Here is a 22,945-nt window from a genome sequence, read left to right on the forward strand (position 1 = left end):
TTTCTAAGGGTCAGTTCTCAGTCTAGAATAAATAACAAAAAGAGACAAACGTCTTGCTCTCACGCAGCTTATAGTAGGGAGTGGGAGAGATTAAACAAATTATGGCACTTATCAATGTATGATTATAAACTGTGATGTGTCCTAAAGGAAAGGCATATGGTGTCTTGAAAATATGAAACAGCAGAACCTGACTGGACTGAGGATTTTTCTAGATAGCATATGTTCTGAGCTCTGAAAGGTGAATGTGTGTTGGAGACTACGGGCAGGGTGAGAGCCAAGAAGGGTGCAGGCCATGTTAAAGGACATGACAGAGGCCACCGCGGCTGCCCAGCCAGAGGACAGTAGAATATTTTAAGGCTGGAGAATTAAGCAGAAAATAAAACATAAACACTTTGAAGCCATATTAAGGATTTTTGTTCTTTTTCCTAAGAAAAATAGTAAGATATGAAAGGTTTTCAGTGGGCTGTGTTATAATCCGGTCTGCATTTGTAAAAGGTCAGTCTGGCTGCAGTGTAGACAATGTACTGGGGAATGGAGGAGCATGTGGAGTAGCAATGTAGGGGTGTCCGGGTATGAAATGATGGGGACTTTCACCTTGGCCTGTCAGCAAAATGTGGAAATGCCGGATAACTCAAAAAATACAGAAAGAGATGGGTGCAGATGCTGACAAGTTCTTTTCTATTACTGGTAGAGAATGGTAGTATTCATGGCATATAGAAGATGAAGCATCGTGTTGCTTAGAGCCCTGAAATTCAATCTTATGTCCTGGAATTTTTGTCCTAGATCTGACTTCAATTTCCCATTCTATATCCTGAGAATATTCTCTATATTCTCAAAGGAACTGGCATAACTTTGCAGGCACCTTGTCTAGGAGCCCTCTTACTTCCATCCACAGAGAAGGTACTACTAGTTATAAGAAACAAATGGCCCAATCACTGTACTTTGGCACACTAATGCAAATAAACTACAAGTTTCTGAAAGGAAGTTATCCACTCAGCCCTTAGTGGCCAAGCCAGGACCTAGGGGTATAGGAAATAAGGCAAAATCTTTTTTATGATCAGCAGACTGATTTGAAGATCCTAGGAGGTCACCCCAGGAGAAGTGGCTCTAAAGGGGTATCCAGTGATAACTGCTGGCAGCAAAATGGGAGCAGAACCCAGCACTTGCTGCTCTGCTCTGAGTAAGCCAAGGAGGTGCAGTTCTCCCGGGGCACCCACTTCAACAGTTACTGCCTAGTGCTGCATTGTAGACAGGGTGTAGACAGGGTGTCAGGGAGCTGCTGGAGAAGGTCCTGTTTCAGGTGTCCAGGGAGTGCTAGTGTGGAGGCTGGGGGAAGAAAGGAGTCTCTTTGGGGCTCCTGTAATTAATGTTATAAGTGATGTTCCCAAATATTCATCTTTGCAGTTTGGCTAATTTACCATTTAAAGGCATCCAAGATTGCTGTAGCGTGACTGCTTTTATAATGTATGTATAATAATTACAGATTATTTTCAAAAATTTTATCAATTTGAAATGCTTGATTTGAGAAAGGCAAATTGGAATCAAAAATCAACTTATATTATTGCAAGAATCTTTAATATTACATTTGTCAATGAAAGGGGAAAAATTAAAATAAAATAAAAAATATAATTTCAATTGTCAAGGTCTTTAAATGGTTGTAAAAACAGTCTTTAACTTTATTAACTATTTGGGTAAATGGTTTCTTGATGATGGCATCTATTGGAATTTTGGACAGATAATCACTGAAATAATAATTATGTTTAACTCTCTAAAATAGAAACAGAAGCAAGTTTTTCAAAATTTGCTCTTCAAAATTTGTGCTGTCATGTATGTTTATTGCGGCACTATTCACAATAGCAAAGACTTGGAATCAACCCAAATGTCCATCAGTGACAGACTGGATTAAGAAAATGTGGCACATATACACCATGGAATACTATGCAGCCATAAAAAAGGATGAGTTTGTGTCCTTTGTAGGGACATGGATGCAGCTGGAAACCATCATTCTTAGCAAACTATCACAAGAACAGAAAACCAAACACCGCATGTTCTCACTCATAGGTGGGAACTGAACAATGAGATCACTTGGACTCGGGAAGGGGAACATCACACACCGGGGCCTATCATGGGGAGGGGGGAGGGGGGAGGGGGGAGGGATTGCATTGGGAGTTATACCTGATGTAAATGACGAGTTGATGGGTGCTGATGAGTTGATGGGTGCAGCACAGCAACATGGCACAAGTATACATATGTAACAAACCTGCACGTTATGCACATGTACCCTAGAACTTAAAGTATAATAATAATTTAAAAAAAAAAAAATTTGTGCTGTTTTACCAAAATCTGCATTTTGGTAAAATTTACATTTAAAATTTTACATTTTAGTTTTTATGATTATATGTCACCAAACACTATATAAATGCCTTCAAATCTTTTCCAGCTTACCTCAGTGTGCTCTACAAATACTATCATTTTTGTGCACTTCATAAAAGGTACTCATGGCTGGGTGCTGTGGCTCATGCCTATGATGCCAGCACTTAGAGAGGCTGAGGTGGGAGGACTGCTTGAAGGCAGGAGTTCAAGACAAGCCTGGGCAACATAGCGAGACTCTGTCTCTACAAAATAAAAGTTAAAAAAAATTAACCAAGCATGATGATGTATGCCTGTAGTCCCTGCTATTTGGGAGGCTGAGTCAAGAGGACCACTTGAGCCCAGGAATCTGAGACTGCAGTGAGCTGTGATCACACCACTAAACTCCAACATGGACAACAGAGCAATACCCTGTCTCAAAAAAAAAGGTATTCAGGTTCCATAACAGCAAGTTACAAGAACCAAAATAATAATCATTATCAGAACTTTTACTCCTGGATCCATATGGTTTGTGAATACAGGTTTTCATCCTTTAATGTACTCATCTGTGCTCTGTCCAACTTTCCATGATCTTCCTTAACTCCTTCGCAGCTAAAGCTCAAAAAAAAGAATCACATTTCTTCCTTCCTTTGCATTTGTGGTTGAATTATTTTAGAGACAGAGTGAGAAAAGAATACAGAATTCAACAGGCAGGTATGATCAGAAAGAACACAACACAAAGTATTTAAGTGTTAGGAATACACAAACAAATATAAATATATGCACAAGTGCCATGAGGCCTGGAAATTTTAAGGGAAAGCACCATATTAATATGACTCTAAAAATCAAAATTTCATCAGGTCGATCAAATGTATTTACAAGCATTTTTGTCAATGGATAAATACTGCTTTTCAATACATGGCAAGTATACAAACTCCGGAAAATTACTCTCTCACAGAATGTCAGGTAGGAGATAGTTGGGAATCTGGATTTAAAAACAACAACAACTAAGGGAAGAGCCAGTTGTGTACTGAATGATATGAGAACCTGATTAGAAGCAAATGCTTCATTTCAGTAACAGACTTAGGTTCCACAAAAATTCTCCAGTGTATTTACAGAAAGTCAATCTAATCATACCACACTGGTTGCCCAGAAGAAACATCAAGAACATGCTTGAAGTGAAATCAACCCCCTTGGAACTTTAGGCAAAGTGACATAAGCCCTGAAACTTGGCTGTAGTACCAATGATGTGGAAAAGAATGATATGCTTTCAATTTGAAGAGACTCACTTGGCCCTTGGGTGGTGCCCTAAAAGCTATACAACAGTTTGTGGCTAATTGTTCCCGGAAAAAAATGGAAAATCAGTTGGACCAAAATCTCCATGATTTCTATCTTTGCCGAAACTAAAACACATATTAGTTCTTTTTGTAAAACTAAAATATTACCAATTAGTCACAAGCTGGCTCTTTTTGGTCGTGCCGTAAATAGCTTTTGGAAAGGTACTACATCCAGGATGCCAAATATAAAAGGGAATATAACTGCTTGGCTCCACTGCTTTTGAGATGGGTAAGAAAAAGTACCCTTCTAATTTCATGATTAAAAATGTTAACTTTTTAACTTTGTTCACCCTGGCAGCCTTTAACAAGATTTCTCTTTCACTGGCCTAATCAATGTTCAATATCCCTTATATACAGATCATTAAGCCATGTAGCAATTCAGATAAAGACCTAACATGAAGAATTCTATTCTGAGATCCAGAAGAAATGAATCACAGACCCAGTTTGGTTTTTTTCACATCTTTGTAATACTGAATATACCCCTACCCTTCCCAAGTCTTTGGTTACTTGGCGTGTTCAGAGTATGCTTTCCACAGTCCTAGAGAGAAAAAGTAAGTTTTGTTAGTACCTGACTCCATTGAAAGATGTGCCATTTAAAAGATCGTAAAAGACCTTTTTAATAATGACTTTGTATTTCTTTTAGAATAAAATTTAAAATTAAAAAACATTTTATCATGATCTTTAAGTCCTGAACAGTTGACGTTCCTGCCTATCTGTTCAGTCTCCTTTTGTACTTTTCTCCCTGATACTGTGTACGCTTCAGTGACATGAATGCATCTTCTGTTACACTGACTGCATGTTCTCCTTCTTGCCCCAGGGCCTTGGCACATGTTCCCTCTGTGTAAAATGTACCCAGTTGCCACTCCCACCCAAGGAAATTTCTCTGAGCTTTCAATTTTATTAAACTGACAAATAAAAATTATACATATTTATGTGGTACAGCATAACTTTTTAATATATGTATATATTGTGGAACGGCTAAATCAAGCTAATTAACCTAACAATTACCTACCGTTCTTATATTTTTTGTGATGAGAACGCTTAAAATATACTCTTTTACAAATTTTCAGATATACACTATGTTGCTGTTAAATATACTTACCATGGTGAACAATAGATCTCTTGAACATATTCTTCCTGTCTTACTGAAATTTGTGTTCTTTGACCACCATCTCCCCAAATCCCTGCCCTCAGTCCCTTGTAACCACTACTTTCTGCTACTGTGACCCTTATAAGTGAGATCATGTGGTATTTATCTTTCTGTGCCTGGCTTATTTCACTTAAGGTAATGCTCTCCAGGTTCATCCATATTGTCGCAAATGACAGAATTCCATTTTTAATTTTTTGAGGAAACTCCCTGTGATTTTTCATAATGGCTGTACTGTACTAACTTACATTTCCACCAACAGTGTGCCAGGTTTTTTCCCCACATGCTCGCCAACATTTGTTATTGTTTCTCTTTTTAATAATAGCCATTTCTGATAGGTAAGGTGATACCTCATTATGGCTGATGATTAGGGATGTTGAGCATTTTTTTTTATTTTTTTGTCCTTCCTTTTTAAATTTTTTTTTTTTTTTTTTTTTTTTTTTTTTTTTTTTTTTTTTGAGATAGGGTCTCACACTGTGGCCTAGGCTGGAGTGCAGTGATGAGATCTTATCTCACTGCAACCTTCACCTCCCAGGTACAAGCAATTCTCACGCCTCAGCCTCCCAAGTAGCAGGGACTACAGGCACATGCCACCACATTCAGCTAATTTTTGTATTTTTAGTAAAAACAGGGTTTTATCATGTTGGCCAGGCTGGTCTGGAACTCCTGAGCTAAAGCTATCTACCTGCCTCAGCCGCTCAAAATGCTGGGATTACAGGTGTGAGCCACCACATCCAGCCAGCATTTTTTTCATATACATGTTGACCATTTATATACCTGTTGGTACATTTACCTTTTCGAAAACGTCCGTTCAGAATCTTTGCCCATTCTTTAAACGGATTATTTATGTTCTTGCCTTTAAGTTATCTGAGTTCTTCATATATTTTGGATATCAGTACCTTATCATATACATAGCTTGAAAATATTTATTCCCATTCCATAGGTCATCTCTTCACTCTCTTGATTGCTTTCTTTGCTGTGCCGGTGCTTTTTGGATTGATGTAATCCCATTTGTCTCTCTCTGCTTTTGCTGCCTGTACCCTTGGGATCATACCAAAAAAAAATCATTACCCAGACCAGTGTAAAAGAGCTTTTAACCTATGCTTTCTTTTAGTAATTGTATAGTTACAAGCCTTACATTTGAGTCTCTAATCTATTCTGAGTTGGTTTTTGCATATGGTATAAGATAAAGGTCTAGTTTCATTCTTCTGCATGTGGATATACAGTTTTTCCAAAACTACTTACTGAAAAGATTGTTCTTTCCCCATTGAGTGGTCTTGGCAGCCTTGTTAAAAATCTGAGTTCTCCATTCTGTTCCAGTGGTGATATGGTTTGGCTCTGTGTCCCCACACAAATCTCACCTTGAATTGTAAGCCCCACATGTCAAGCATGGGACCAGGTAGACACAATTGAATCATTGGGGCTGTTTCCCCCATGCTGTTAATAGGAAATCTCATGAGATCTGATGGTTCCATAAGCATCTGGCATTTCCCCTGCTTGCACTCACTCTGTCCTGCTGCCCTGTGAAGAGGGTACCTGCTTCTCCTTTGCCTTCTGCCACTATTGAAAGTTTTCTGAGACCTCCCAAGCAATGCAGAAATGTGAGTCTATTAAACCTCTTTCCTTTATAAATTACCCAGTCTCGGGTATTTTTTCATAGCGGTGTGAGAATGGACAAATATAGTAAATTGGTACCACAGAGAGTGGAGTGCCGCTATAAAGACATGTGAAAATGTGGAAGCAACTTTAGAACTGGGTAACAGGCAGAGGTTGGAACAGTTTGGAGGACTCAGAAGAAGACAGGAAAATGTGGGAAAGTTTGGAACTTCCTAGAGACTTGGAGGGCTCAGAAGACGTGGGAATATTTGGAGCTTCCCAGAGACTTGTTGAATGGCTTTGACCAAAATGCTGATAGCAATATGGACAATGAAGTCCAGGCTGAGGTGGTCACAGATGGAGATGAAGAAGTTGTTGGCAACTGGAGTAAAGGTCACCCTTGCTATGCAAAAAGACTGTTGGCATTTTGCCTCTGCCCTAGAGATCTGTGGAACTTTGAACTCGAAAGAGATGATCTAGGGTATTTGGTGGAAGAAATGTCTAAGTGGCAAAGTGTTCAAGAGAAAGCAGAGCATAAAAGTTTGAAAAATATCCAGCCTGACCATGCAATAGAAAATAAAAACCCAATTTCTGGGGAGAAATTCCAGCCTGCCGCAGAAATTTGCACAAGCAATGAGGAATGGAATGTTAATCACCAAAACAATGGGGAAAATGTCAGAGACCTTCATGGCAGCCCTTCCCATCACAGGACTGGAGGCCTATGAGGGAAAAATGGTTGCAGGGGCCCAGTCCAAGGCCACTCTGCTCTGTGCAGCCTCAGGTCATGGTGCCATGTGTCCCAGCTGCTTCAGCTCCAGCCCTGGCTAAAAAGGGTCAGTATACAGCTCAGGCCATTGCTTCAGAGGGTGCAAACTCGGAGCCTTGGCAGCTTACACGTGGTGTTGGGCCTGTGTGTGCACAGAAGTCAACAACTGAGGTTTGGGAACCTCCACATAGATTTCAGAGGATGTAGGGAAATGCCTGGATGTCCAGACAGAAGTCTCCTGCAGGGGCAGAGCCCTCATGGAGAACCTCTGTGAGGGCAGTGCAGAAGGAAAATGTGAGGTTGGGGACTCCACACAGAGTCCCCATGGGGGCACTGCCAAGAGGAGCTGTGAAAAAAAGGCCACTGTTCTCCAGACCCCAGAATGGTAGATCAACCAACAGCTTGCACCATGTACCTGGAAAAGCCACAGACAATCAATGCCAGCAGTGAAAACAGCCAGCATGGGCTGTACCCTGCAAAGCCAGAGGGGCAGAGCTGCCCAAGACCATGGGAGCCCACCTCTTGCATCAGCATGACGTAGATGTGAGAAATGGAGTGAAAGGAGTTAATTTTGGAACTTAAGGTTTAATGATTGCTCTATTGGATTTCAGACTTGCATGGGGCCTGTAGCCCCTTTGCTTTAGTTAATTTCTCCCATTGGAATGGGTATACCCAATACCTGTATCCCCATTGTATCTAGGAAGTAACTAACTTGCTTTTGATTTTACAGGCTCATAGGCAGACAGGACTCACCTTGTCTCAGATGAGACTTTGGACTTGGACTTTTGGGTTAATGTTGGAATGAGTAAAGACTCTGGGCAACTGTTGGAAGGGCATGATTGTGTTGTGAAATGTGAGGACATGAGATTTGGGAGGGGCCAGGACAGAATGATATGGTTAGGCTTTGTGTACCCAACCAAATCTCATCTTGAATTGTAATCCTCATGTGGGACCAGGTAGAGGTAATTGAATCACAGGGGCTATTTCCCTTAATCTGTTCTTGTGATAATGAGTGAGTCTCATGAGATCTTATGGTTTTATAAGTGTCTGGAATTTCTCCTGCTTGCACTTACTCCATCCTGCCACCCTGTGAAGAATATGCCTGCTTCTCCTTTGCCCACCATGATTGTAAGTTTCCTGAGGCTTCCCAAGCAATGCAGAACTGTGAGTCTATTAAACCTCTTTCCTTTATAAATTACCCAGTCTCAGATATTTCTTCATAGCAGTGTATGAATACACTAATATAATTGGTCTATGAGTCTGTTTTTTTGCCAGTACCATGCTGTTTTGATTATATAGCTTTGTAGTAAATTTTTGCAATCTGATAGTGTGATGCCTCCAGCTCTGTTCTTTTTGCTGTAGATTGCTTTGGCTACTGAGGTCTTTTGTGCTTCCACACAAATTTTAGAATATTTTTTCTATGAAAAATGTCATCAGAATTTTGATAAGGATTGAATTTTATCTGTATATTGCTTTGGGTAGAATGGATATTTTAACAATATTAATTCTTTCAATCCATGTATATAGGATATGTTTTTATTTATTTGTGTCTTCAATTTCTTATATTAATGTTTTATAATTTTCAGTGTACAGATCTTTCAGCTTTTTAAAAAAATTTATTCCTAAGTACTTTTTGTAGCTGTTCTAAATGGGATTGTTTTCTCAAATAGTTCATTGTTAGTGTATAAAAATGTTATTGATTTTTGTATGTTGACTTTGTATCATGAAACTTTACTGAATTTCCTTGTTAGCTCCAACAGCTTTTGCATAAAGTCTTTAGGGATTTTTATATATAAAAGCATGTCATCTTCAAACAGAGACAATTAAACTTTTCCATTTCCAGTTAGGGTGCATGTTATTTCTTTCTTTTGTCTAATTGTTGTGGTTAGAACCTCCAGTACTATGTTGAATAGATGTGGTGAGAGTGCGCATCTTTGTCTTATTCCTTATCTCAGAGGAAAATCTTTCAACTATTCACCATCAAGTATGATATTATCTGTGGGCTTGTCATATACGACTTTTATGTTGTTTTGGTACATTTCTTCTATATCTAATTTGTTGCAAGTTTTTACGATGAAATGATGTGAAATTTGTTCAAATGCTTACTCTGCATCTATTGAGATGATCATATGGTTTTTGTCCTTCATTCTGTTAATGTGATGGATCACATCAAATATATTCTTAATGTACTGTAAGACCCCTCCCTTCTGGCGCTCATTATCATTATTTATGCATTTAATGAATATTTATAGAGTGCTGACTATGTTCCAGTTACTTGGGGCACTTGGAATAGAACAGTGAACAAAACAATGTCCCTTTCCTCATGGAGCTTTTATTCTGATGGGAGGAGAAAATTAATAAACGGGCAAATTGATATGTAAAAACTGACAGTGATAAATTCTATTAAAAAATAAAATTGGGCAAGAGGACAGAAAATGGTGAGCAATTCAATCTTGATCAAGTGGTCAAAGAGTGCCTGCTGATGAGAAGAAACATTTGAGAAAAGAAAGCCCTGAGGCAAGTTTCTAAATAGTGCTTAAAGCTGTGCAATTGGCGGCCATCACTTGGTGAATAGATGCATCTAGAGAAGCAGAGAAATGGTTCAAGGACTGAATAGTACGGCACTTATCCATTTAGAAGTTGGGAACATGAGTCTTGTGCAGCCAATGAGACTGAGAAGAAACAGCCGGAAAGGTAGAAGAATCAAGAGTTGTATCCATCACTAACCATCAGAGAAATACAAATCAAAACCACAACGAGATACCATCTTACACCAGTCAGAATGGCTATTACTAAAGAGTCCAAAACAATAGATGCTGGCAAGGATGTGGAGAAAATGGAATGCTTATGCACTGTTGGTGGGAATGTAAACTAGTACAATCTCTATGGAACACTATGAAGAATTTTCAAAGAACTAAAAATAGAACTACCATTTGATCCAGCAATCTCACTACTGGATATCTACTCAAAGGAAAATAAATCATTACATCAAAAATATGCCTGAACTTGTATGCTTATCATAGCACTATTCACAATAGGAAAGTAATGAAATCAACTTAAGTTTCCATCAACAAAGAATTGGATTTTTAAAATGTGAGAGAGATATATACACATATCTGTATATATATTTTATATATATATATACACACACACCACATTTTTATATATAATGTGTGTATGTATGTGTGTTTATGTATGTGTATATATGTATGTATGTATACACACCCACACACACAATGGAATACTACTTAGCCATAAAAAATAATGAAATAATGTCTTTTGTAGCACCATGGATGGAACTTGAGGCCATTATCCTAAGTAAAATAGCTCAGGAACAGAAAAACAAATACTACACGTTCTCACTTATAAAAGAGAGCTAAACAATGAGTACACATGGACATACAGGGTAGAATAATAAATATTGGAGACTCCAAAAGTTGGAAGGGTGGAAGGGAGTGAGGACTGAAAAATTACCTCTTGGGTACAATGCTCACCATTTGGGTGATGGGTACACTAAAAGCTCAGATTTCACCACTATATGATATATGTAAGAAATCCATACTTGTACTCCTATATATTAAAAAATTAAAAATGTTTAAAGAGTTTTGTCTAAAGGAATAGTGAAGAAAGAAAGTATTTAATCAGAGAGTAGAGTATGATCAACTTTTTCAAAGGATGTTCATAGAATGCAAACTTTGTAAAGGCCAGGATTTTTTTTTAATATTTTTTTCTTTTACCTTCATGGCCCCAATACCTGAAACAGCGCTGGCATGTGGCATAGCCTCAGAAACATTTGCTAAATGATACCTCGTCTATAGGAGGAGGACTCGCTCTTGACCATTAGATTTAGCCATGCAGAGGTCAGGTCAAGAGTAACCAGAGCAAGAACAGTTTTGGTGCTGTGATGGGTCAAAAGCCCAAGTCAGGTAGATTTAAGACAGAGTAGGAGGGAAAGAAGCAGAGAAAACAAGTCTATCTATGGGCTTTAATGTATGTTTACTTCCTTCATTTACACTGAAAGCTCACCACATATCCACAGTGCCTGGTATATAATTGCTGTTAGATTATATTTTTATAAGAATAAAATGAAAACCAGAAACAGGGATGCAAAATAGAATATTGCAATTATATAAGCATAAAGTCCTCAGAGTATAGGGACAGTGATACTTAAAAAGAAAGGAAGGTGAGACATGGTATTAAGCACAAAATTTAACAGACATGATAGATAATTGTATATATAAAATATAGAAGAATCAAAATATTTGCATTTCTCTGATGGCTAGTAATGATGAGTATTTACATGAAAAAATGCTCATCATCACTGGCCATCAGAGAAATGCAAATCAAAACCACAATGAGATACCATCTCACACCAGTTAGAATGGCAATCATTAAAAAGTCAGGAAACAACAGGTGCTGGAGAGGATGTGGAGAAATAGGAACAATTTTATGCTGTTGGTGGGACTGTAAACTAGTTCAACCATTGTGGAAGACAGTGTGGAGATTCCTCAAGGATCTGGAACTAGAAATACCATTTGACCCAGCCATCCCATTATTGGGTGTATACCTAAAGGATTATAAATCATGCTGCTATAAAGACACATGCACATGTATGTTTATTGCAGCACTATTCACAAAAGCAAAGACTTCGAACCAACCCAAATGTTCATCAATGATAGACTAGATTAAGAAAATATGGCACATATACACCATGGAATACTATGCAGCCATAAAAAAGGATGAATTCATGTCCTTTGTAGGGACATGGAGGAAACTGGAAACCATCACTCTGAGCAAACTATCGCAGGGACAGGAAACCAAACACCACATGTTCTCACTCATAGGTGAGAACTGAACAATAAGAACACCTGGACACAGGGTGGGGAACATCACACACCGGGGCCTGTCATGGGGTGGGGGAAGTGGGAGAGGGATAGCATTAGGAGATATACCTAATGTAAATGACGAGTTAATGGCTGCAGCACACCAACATGGTACATGTATACATATGTAGCAAACCTGCCCGCTGTGCACATGTACCCTGGAACTTAAAGTATAATAATAATTTTTAAAAGCAGAAGAATCAAAACATTAGAGAACATAAGACAAGGGAGTTGCCAGTCACACTGAGAGCTGAAATGCAGAGCTAGTTAAATTGTATTTTGAAATACTGAGTTTGAAGAGTGGATACAGTCAAGTGAGATGAAAGAACACTGGACTAAAAGGAACACGTGCTGGATTCCGCACCCATCTCTGCCAGTTTTGTGTTTTCCTCATCTGCAAGATGGGGATGAGGCACAGTGGACTCAGCTTCTGGCTGCAATAATCTTTGATCCTATGAAAGGAGCTCACACTTGAAGATGAGCTATTCTCAAGATGACAGTAGAGCTAGAGTTGTGAAAGTAGGTGTAATTACGAGGATGGTGACAGTTGAAGCTCAGAGAGTATTTGAGTTTGGAGGGAAAAGCGGAAGATGGTGGATTGAGCCCCGTGTGTCATTAACCGGCTCCGTAGGGAGGTACAACCCACACAGCTGGCTGTCTTACCTCTCTTCTCTGACCTATTCACTTGGCTGGTGCTGTCAATGAAGTAGGCTAGAGAGCAGCTGTTCTAAGGAGGAAGTGTGGGAGAGACAGCAAATCATTAAAGAAAATAAGAGACTAGGAAGATGGATAATTCACCCAAAGCAAAGTCAAATTAAAATTGGTTCTTCCTTTGATGCTTTGAGCTATAGAGTAATTTTGAAACCTTATTAAGAGGAACTTAAAAAAAAAATTCAGGGATATTTTGCCTCATGGGAAAAAATTGTATTCAATCTAGTGGAAAAAAAAAAAAGATGAAATTGTCTTTTCTATAACATCCCTAGTGATAACAGTGTCAAAATATTCATCCACCCTATATCAGAGCAAAATGTTGGTCTGAAAAATTCCTATTGTTAAAAAATGCTAGATTAAAAGAAGTAGCATGTATTTTTTAAATTGGGAAGAAAGGAAAGGAAAGCAAAGTAAAGAAAAGAAAAGAAAAAAGAAAAGAAAAGAAATAGGAATCAGAATAGAAATAAAGAAAAGAAATACAAATAAAGGAAAATATTATAGGAGGAAAGCAATGTAAAGAAAAACTACCCAAAGATTAGAAGACAACTTGCCTTTGAGGAGTTCAAGTTATAAAAGAACTTAATAAGCATATGAATTCAAGAAAAACTAGAACCCAAATATATGATTTTTTAAAGAATGAGACAACAAATTGAGAATTTAAAAGCACCATTATAGATCAAATAGATCAATTATAAAAGCAAGGACCAGGATAGCCACTGTCAAAAAATCAAATCACTGTCTTAGACAACAGGTAGAAGATAATGATTGTGAATGCAGAGAAAAAAAGACAGAAAGATCAAAGTAAAAAGAGGAAATATTTTTAACAGATATTTTAACAGGCATAAAAGGCCAACAAAGATTATCTGACTAATAAATTAGTGTTTTTATTAAACACTGACTAAAAAAATTAGTGTTTTTAAAATACTGAAACTACTCGGTGGATCAGAGAAAGGATTCAACAATATTCAACTCTTAGAAGTTACTGTTGTCACTGTTTCCAAGCCAAAGGAGAAGAAACAATGGAAATAATTTAAAATGTTAGGTAACTGAGTGAAATCACAACATTTAAATCATCCGAACGACTATTTGAATCCTCTGTTACTCTGAGGAAGATGTGAAATCATTTATTAGGATTTCTCAAATTACAGGAAAAAGTCCCTGATAAAGATTCAGAAAACTAAATATGTAAAACTACTGTCTCCATCAATCAAATTCATGTAAATATCTAAAATTCAATGCATAACCAAAACACACATAATTCATGGCCACTAGCTTCTGACTAGATCTGACCGTCATATTTTAAAAAAATCCCTCAAAACCAGATCAACAAATCCTGATAACGGCTTAAAAATTGAATCCCTGCAGGCCAGGCATGGTGGCTTACGCCAGTAATCTCAGCACTTTGGGAGGCTGAGGCAGGTGGATCACGTGAGGTCTGGAGTTCAAGACCAGCGTGGCCAACATGGCAAAACCCAGTCTCTACTAAAAAATACAAAAATTAGTCGGGCGTGGTGATGGGCACCTGTAATCCCAGCTACTTGGGAGGCTGAGGCAGGGAGAATTGCTTGAATCTAGGAGGCTCAAGTTGCAGTGAGCCAAGATCATGCCACTGCACCTCAGCCTTGGCGACACAGTGAGACTCTGTCTCGGGGGGAAAAAATGAATCCCTGCCATCAAGCCTCTTAGGCTATTTATCTCCATCCCATTCAGTTTAGTGCCTCATGCAGATGAGAGAAACATAGTCATTGTCACTGGCCTAAAACACATGGACTCTCTCTTTGCAAGTGGTATAGCTATTCTGATTTCAAAATCATGAATATCAAGAATATTATCATTGATCATCATTGTATGCCTTCCCCTTCTTGAATACTAAACTCAGATTGTTTACAATATTGTGTGATGTTCATATAGTACTGGTCACTTCAAAGTGCTAAAAGTACATTTTGAGAGCAAGAAGAAACACACTTGCTATATTTGTAGTCACTGGTCTCCAGTTCTTTCAGCCTCAACCCAGAGATTTCTGTCTAAGCATTTTAGCCCTCATGACTGAACCTCTACCCACAAAACCGTAGCCGTGGCCTCTCTCATCTGCAACCCTCTCCCTTTTCTCCCTTTAGTGAGGTTTCACTGTCTGATTCAAACAGCTGTTTGCCCATTATCATATGTGTCTTCCCACACAGTGCAGCTGCACTCAAAGACCTTTCCCACCTTCCACCCTAGTTCTGGATCCTTTTCTTGGCTCTCCACTTGCTCCAAAGCTGCCACCTTTGTCTCTGGATCATGGGATCTCTCAGGAACTGAAGAAAAACATTTTTGTTTAATACATACATATTAGATTATTTTCCTGCTTCTTTCACTACACTCACATGAAGAAAAAAAAGTAACTAAAATGTATTAAAAGCAATATGTTTTTACAGCGTAAAATGACTTTTAAGATTTAAGTAAAACTAGTAGTTCAGTTATTCATACAAATGGTCATTTTCCAGACTTTCTAAAGGTAAAGATGATTAGAAGGATACTCCTCTTTTCTTCTATGGCTAGCCAAATCATAACTTATGCTTTGACCGCATCTTGGTTTTCCAGATTACACATATATAAATTACCTAGTAATGAGCACAACCTCTGTCCAAGCAGAAGGCAAGCAGGGGAGATGATTTAGCTGCCCAACTACAGTTATTCTCTCAACCCAAGCTAAGGTATGTCAGTTCTCTATTAAAATCCTGGCTCCTTTACCTCGGAGTGAGCTTACATAGAAATGGTGTAGCTACAGACACAAATAAGTGAAGATATGAGAAATGCTGAAATAGACACCTCTAAACATATCTGCAGGACAGTTCTCTGAATGAAAGTGGACCAACTCTGAATGGAAGTGGACCAACCCAATTCTCTCCACTTTCTCACTTATAATTCTCAAGGATACCTGTAGAATGTGCTGGGAATGGAACATTGTGAGATAAAGAGGAGGTAGCTGGAACAGTCCAGGCTCTGTTCCAGTTGGCCCTAGAAACAGGGTGTCCTTCAACACTTTTGCCCAAGGTGTCATGTGGCCACTGGGGTATAAAGCCCAAGGCAGGCTGTTTTACACCTGTGGTGCAAGTGGAGAACTTGAAGATAAGACTCTGTTCACCCTGGGTAGCTTTTCTGAGCTTCGTGGGATGAGCTTGTCCTGAATCCCAGTCTTCGGTTCTCCCTTGCTGTATATCTGTAAGTAACAAATTTGGTTCATGTAACTTTGTGTGAGTGTTCTATCACACCCAAGTCAGGCAAGCAACTGGTGCAGAGTAAACCTGCTTCACAATTTCCTCTACTGGCTTTCCAAATAGTTGAACATCCTATCAATCATGATAGGTGGTGTATGGATGGATGAATGGATGGATTTCTGCAAATTTACATGAGGAGTCATAAAGCTAAGGGAACAGATAACTACATGAAAACCACAACTTAAGAGATTTATAATCATGAAACTACATTTTGTTCCAAGTGTCCTTACAAAGTAAAAAAGAAAAGTATTGTGTATTATATAATTCTCCTTGTCTGAATAAATAAAATGTACTATTTATGAGAGATTTTCTGAAGCAAGTTTATTAAAGAAATGTGTGTTTTACATTACAGCAGGGGATGTCAACAGAGGTCTTGCAAAAGGCTCACAAATACTGTTCACATGGCCATTTGGGAAGGGTCATTTTAAAATCAACTATTAATCAAATTAAATGGCATGTAATTTATGTAATTTTTAAAGAAATTGCCAAATTCAGGCCGGGCGCGGTGGCTCAAGCCTGTAATCCCAGCACTTTGGGAGGCCGAGACGGGCGGATCACGAGGTCAGGAGATCGAGACCATCCTGGCTAACTCGGTGAAACCCCGTCTCTACTAAAAAAATACAAAAAACTAGCCGGGCGAGATGGCGGGCGCCTGTAGTCCCAGCTACTTGGGGGGCTGAGGCAGGAGAATGGCGTGAACCCAGGAGGCGGAGCTTGCAGTGAGCTGAGATCCGGCCACTGCACTCCAGCCTGGGCCACAGAGCCAGACTCCGTCTCAAAAATAAAAAAAAAAGAAATTGCCAAATTCTTTCAAAAAATAGTTTTACTGCTTTATATTTCCACCAACAGTATATGAGAGTTCCAGTTTCTCTTCATCCTCTCCAAATTTGATGCTGTCAGTGTTTTTAATATAAGATGTTCGTAATAGGTGTGCAATGGTATCTCATGGTGTTTTACTTTCCATTTCCCAAATGAAAACTTGATGTTTAGTGTTTTAATGTGCTTATTTGCCATTACATATCTTTTCCGATGTAGTGTCTATTCAAATATTTTGCCAATATTAAATTATTTTTATTATCAAGTTTTGAAAGATTTTTATGTTCAAAGTATAAATCCTTTATCAGATATATGATTTGCAAATATTTTCCACCAGTCTGTCACTTGTCTTTCACTCTCTTAATAGTGTCTTTCTAAGAGCTGTTCTTCATTTTGATGATGTTCAATTTATCAATGTTTTATTTTGTGAATTATGTTTTTGGTATTATATCTAAGCAGCCTTTACTTAATCCAGTTTCCTAGATTTTCTTCTAGAGATTGTATATTTTTAGCTTGATACTTTTTGTGTAAAATTTCTTTTGAATTCATTTTTGTACATGATGTAAGGTAGGCAGTAGGGTGTTATTCAATTGTTATTCAATTGAATTGCTGTTATTCAATTGTTATTCAATTGAATTGCTGATATTCAATTGTTACAGCAACATTATTGAAAAAACTATCTGTTCTCCACTGAATTGCCTTTGGTTCCTTGTCAAAAATCAATTAACTGTACTTGTGAGTATATTTCTGAACTCACCGTTTTTTATCCTTATGCCAGTATCATATTGCTTTGATTACTGTAGCTTTATAAAGATTTTTGAAGTCAGATAATGTAAGTCTTCCAAGTTGCTTCTCTTTTTCAGAGATTTTTTGGCTATTCTAGGTGATTGGCATTTCTGCATAACTTTTAGAATTAGCGTGTCAAATTCTATTGAAAAGAAAAGGACTGCTGAGAAATTTATAGATTAATTTAGATACTTGACATATTAACAATATTGAATCTTCCGAACTATGAACATAACTCTCCTTTTCATAAGTTTTAAAAAAATTTTCTCAGCAATATTGTATAGTTTGTATTTTGCAGGTCTTGCATACCTTTTGAAGATTATTCTCTATTTCATATGTAAGTATATTATTGTATTTGATATTGAATTTAAACTCAATTTAAAATTATTGATTACAAGATTATATAAATACTATCAAATTTTGTACATTAATCTTGCATCCTGCAACCTTGTTAAATTCACCCATTATTCTAGCATCTTTTGAAGATTCTATAAAATTTTTTTTGGATGATTATGTTGTCTGCAAATAAAGAACAGAGGTAAGCTGAGATGATTGATTTGAGACATTTCTTCTTTTCTATTACAGGTAGTTGGTGCCATACATTTCCCACAGGCCTACTATTTTCCAATATTAACATCTTCTATTTATTTATTTATTTATTTTTGTTTTAGTGCACTAGCTGGAATTTCCAATATAATGTTAAATACAAAGAATGAGAGTAAATATTCTTACATTTTTCCTGGTCTTATGAAGAAAGAATTTTCTTTCACCAGTAAGTATTATGTTGCCTGTAGGTTTTTCACAGATATTCATAGTGGGTTGAAGCACTCTCTTTTTAGTCCTAGCTTGCTGAGAGTTTTAGGTTAGGAATAAGTATTATTATTTATTATTATCATTATTTATTGTTATAAATAAAATTCATTTATTACATTAAATGAGATTATCTTTTTTTAGTCTAATAATCTGGCATATTAAATTGATTGATCTTTATATGTTAAACCCATTTTGCATTCTTGGAATAAATCATACAAGGTTTTGATTTATTATCACTGTTATATGTTGTTAACTTTGATCAATTAAAATTTTGTTAGAAATGTTTGTATCACGTTCATGAGGAATATTGGCATACGGTTTTCTTCCTTTGCAATATCTTTGTCTGCTTTTAGTGAGTAATGCTAGCATTGTATAATTGGTTGAGAAATATTTTTGCTTTTATAATTTTCTGGAAGAACTCATATAGCATTGGCTTTATTTCTTGTTTAAATATTTGATAGAATTCCCTAGTGAAGCCATCTGGGTCTAAAGTTTCCTGTGTAAAAAGTTTTTTAACTACAATTCAATTATTTTACTAAATATGGGACTATTCAGGTTATCTATTTCTTCCTCAGTAAACTCTGTTAACTTTTATCTTTCACAGCATTTGTTCTTTTCTTGTAAGTAGTCAACTTTATTGACATAATTTAAAAGATAATATTCTGTTACTATCCTCTTAATATCAATAAACTCTTTAGTGATATCACATATCATTCCTGATACAGGTAATTTGCATATTTACTCTTATTTTTCTCATTGGTTAGCAAAAAGCCTATTCACTTTATTAATCTTAAAAATGCTTTTGTTTTTACTAATTTTCTCTATTACTTTTCTGTTTTCTCATTCATTAACTTCTGCTCTGGTTTTTATTATTATGTTCTGTAACATTAAAAAGTACTTACTTCAGATTTTATTTTGTTTTATTCTTATTTCTTAAAATTTAAGCTGAGATTACTGATTTGAGACCACCTTCTTTTCTAACACAGGTAGTTGGTGTCATAAATTTTCCACTAAGTTTTGTTTTAACTTCATCTCACAATATTTGATGTGCTGTATTTTCACTTTCTTTCAGTTTATAATACTTTCTACATTCCTTTCTTGACACACAGTTTACTAGAAATGTCTTTATAATTTCCAAATATTTGGAGATTTTTCTATTCATGATTTCTAATTGTGGTCTGACAACATACTTTGTACGAGTTTAACGGATTGAATCTTAACTTGTGACTCAGAATATGGTCTATCTTGGTAAATATTTAGTGTGAACTATACATTAAATACACATAAAATATACATTGAAAATGTGTATTCTGATTTTTTAGGATGAAGTGCTCTTTTTTTTTTTTCTTTCTTTCTTTTTTCTTTTTTTTAAATTATACTTTAAGTTCTAGGATACATGTGCACAACGTGCAGGTTTGTTACATATGTATACTCTTTATAGGTCAATAAGGTCAATCTGATTGATAGTGTTATTAAAACTTCAATATTCTCAAAGGTTTTTTTTTCTCTTCATCTTATCATAACTGAATACCCCCACTTGTTAAAGAAAAAAAGAGTTACAATTTTTAAAATTATTTTCTCTTCTTTTCTCTTTTCTCCATTTTCCCCCATTCCCCATTTCCTATTTAGCCCTTTAGAAATGCAATTATAACCTTTTACCTCTTCTTCCCCAGACAATCCCTATAGGGCAAGTTCATCCAATTATGTGTTTAGAAGCTCTAGAGCAGAACTCTTACCCACCAAAAAGTTGATCCAAGAGTTAACAGTTGACTTGCAACCCAAAATATGCCTGCTGTGAAATTTTCACCCACCAGGAAACTGCCTGAAGAGATAGTCGCCAATTTACAACCCAAAGTCCCATACAAAACTCTCTCCCATCTAGAGAGTTTTTGGATACCTTTACAATCTATTAATATTTCTGCCAATGAAGATGCCAATTCAACTGCCCAATAGATAAGGCACCAAGCTAACAGGTAGACCCCTCCCACACCTGCTTGCTTTCTCCTTTGTGTGCCATTCATAATAGGCCCTCTTTAAAAGCACCCACTTTCTGATCCAAAGGTGAAGTGGTACCCTTAAGGCAGGAAGGTTGTACTTCCGCTAAGCCGGTTTTGTAATGAAGAGTCACTTTCTTTATGCCAGACTTTGCTGTTATTAATTGAACGCCATGAGCAGTGAGTGACTAAACCTGTATTTCACTTATACTATTAATTATTGAAAAAGAGTTAAATTCCTGAATAAAATTGTAGATTTGCTTATTTCTCCTGTTTGTTCTATCAGTTCTGGTTTTGTGTATTTTTATTTTTTTAGATGGAGTTTCACTCTTGTTGCCCAGGCTGGAGTGCAGTGGCATGATCTTGGCTCACTGCAACCTCTGCCTCCTGGGTTCAAGTGATTCTCCTGCCTCAGCCTCCCGAGTAGCTGGGATTACAGGCGCCCACCACCATGCCTGGCTAATTTTTTATTTTTAGTAGAGATGGGGTTTTGCCATGTTGGCCAGGCTAGTCTCAAACTCCTGACCTCAGGTGATCCACCCACCTCGGCCTCTCAAAGTGCTGGGATTACAGGTGTGAGCCACCATGCCTGGCCTGTTATGTGTATTTTTAAGCTCTATTACCAAGTGCTTAAATGTTTAATATTATTTTCCTCTAAAAAATTCACTCCCTTTATTATTGTGAATTAATTATCTTATAGCTACTATTATTTTTACGTTCTGAAATCTACTTTCTTTGATATTAATATAGCCACTGCAGCTTTTCTTTGACTGATGTTAGCAAGCAAATCTGTTTTTTTCTTTTTTAAGTTTTACTCTATGTGGGTCATTATATTTAAGGTGGGTTTCTTATAGGTTGCATATAGTTGGATCTGGCTTTTTTCTCCAACCTTTCAATTTTTTTGCCTTTTAGTTGGGATTTTTAGGCCACTTACATTTAACATGGCTATTGGTCATGTTCAATTTGTCCTTTCTTGTCTTCTTTAGGATTGAGGGTTTTTTATTATTTCAGTTCATCTCTCTTTTTTTTTTCTTTTTTACATACTAACTACGTTTTTGTTGTGTTCTTTTAATGCTTGCTTTAGGATTTAAAGTACAATTTTGTAAAGCTTTTATTTTAAGTTCAGGGGTACATGTGCAGATTTATTATATAGATCACAGGAATTTGTTGCACAGATTGTTACCCAGGTATTAAGCCTAGTACCCATTGGTTATTTTTCCTGATCCTTTCCCTTCTTCCACCCTCTACCCTCGGGTAGATCCCAGTGTCTATCATTCCCCTCTGTGTGTCTATGTGTTCTCATCATTTAGCTCCCACTTATAAGTGAGAACAGTTGTATAAATTTTTAACTTATTGCAATCCACCTTCAAGTGAAATTATACCACTTTTCATATTACATCAGAACTTTAAAATAGTAATTCTTTTATTTCTTCCCTGCTGGCCTCTGTGCTTTTATTGTAACATATTTTACTTCTACATATGTTATAAATATCATAATACATTGATACTATAATTTATTTAAACTTAGTCTTTTAAAGAGAAATAAACAGTTAGAAGGTCATGTTTATATTTGCCCTTGTTATCATTTCCAGTTCTTTATTTTTTTATTTCTAGTTTGTGATTCATTCAAATTTGAATTATTTGACTATCAAAAATGTTCTTTTCTTTGTTGGAACTCTTTCAGTACAAATAACTTGATTATTTACAAAGTGCTAAAATTTCCTTTTGAGGTTGTATTGCAGCTAATTTCCTCATCGTGGCTCCCCAAAACACAGGCATTATTTTCAAGTGTCTTCTTTCCAAGTATTTTTTTCTCAAGTAACACTACTCTAGATTTCCTTATAAAATTTGTGAGGGAACTCATAACTTATAAAATTAGAGAGGAACTCTTAAATAAGATACTCACAAGCTTATTTCCAGTTCCCTTCTAAATGTCACAAGACCACAATAAATGGGAAAATTTTCAGTGCTTCATTGTGAAATGCCCTAAGGAATCAAATCAGTGAGCAGTGATGTTAAATGCACTCCTGCTTAGCCCATGAAGCTTTTGAGTCAGATTACAAAGTTCCTCCCTGGGCAGAATTTGCTGTGTCTGTATTATATCACAGCTAATTAGTATTAAAATTCAGTCAGTTTACCCCTCATGTAAAAATAGTATGCAAGTAATGGCAACCTAAACCACAGATACCGCATCTTTGATGAGGGGAGGAAGGCGGTGTCCTAAGGAACCCAGAAAGAAGAGCTTTCTTCTAGAGAAATGAAATTAGGGTGCAACAAGGGCCCATGTGACTGATAATCATGAAGGACAGAATATGAGTCTTAAGACACAGTGACATAAAACAGTCATTTTGTTACCAGAAAGCTATTCTGATCCAGACCCTAAGGAAGAGTTACTGAATCTCATGCAAGAAATTCAGGATGAGCTCACAGGGTAAAGTGAATGCAAGCTAACTGAAGTAAAGAAACGGCTGGGTGCGGCAGCTCACG

At 36.9% G+C, this 22,945-nt stretch overlaps 1 long non-coding RNA gene across 1 annotated transcript; it reads right to left on the bottom strand.

Annotated features, from left to right (window-relative positions):
- Window positions 1–4,197: 4,197 nt before the first annotated feature.
- On the bottom strand, window positions 4,198–15,228 carry LOC105483570 (uncharacterized). The gene is made up of 3 exons (XR_988418.3): window positions 14,998–15,228; window positions 5,627–5,874; window positions 4,198–4,224 (listed from the first exon to the last, which is right to left on the bottom strand). It is a non-coding gene; the product is annotated as an uncharacterized lncRNA (long non-coding RNA).
- Window positions 15,229–22,945: the final 7,717 nt, after the last annotated feature.

Source organism: Macaca nemestrina, chromosome 8, assembly GCF_043159975.1.
Source record: "Macaca nemestrina isolate mMacNem1 chromosome 8, mMacNem.hap1, whole genome shotgun sequence".
In the NCBI taxonomy this organism is placed as follows: Eukaryota; Metazoa; Chordata; class Mammalia; order Primates; family Cercopithecidae; genus Macaca; species Macaca nemestrina.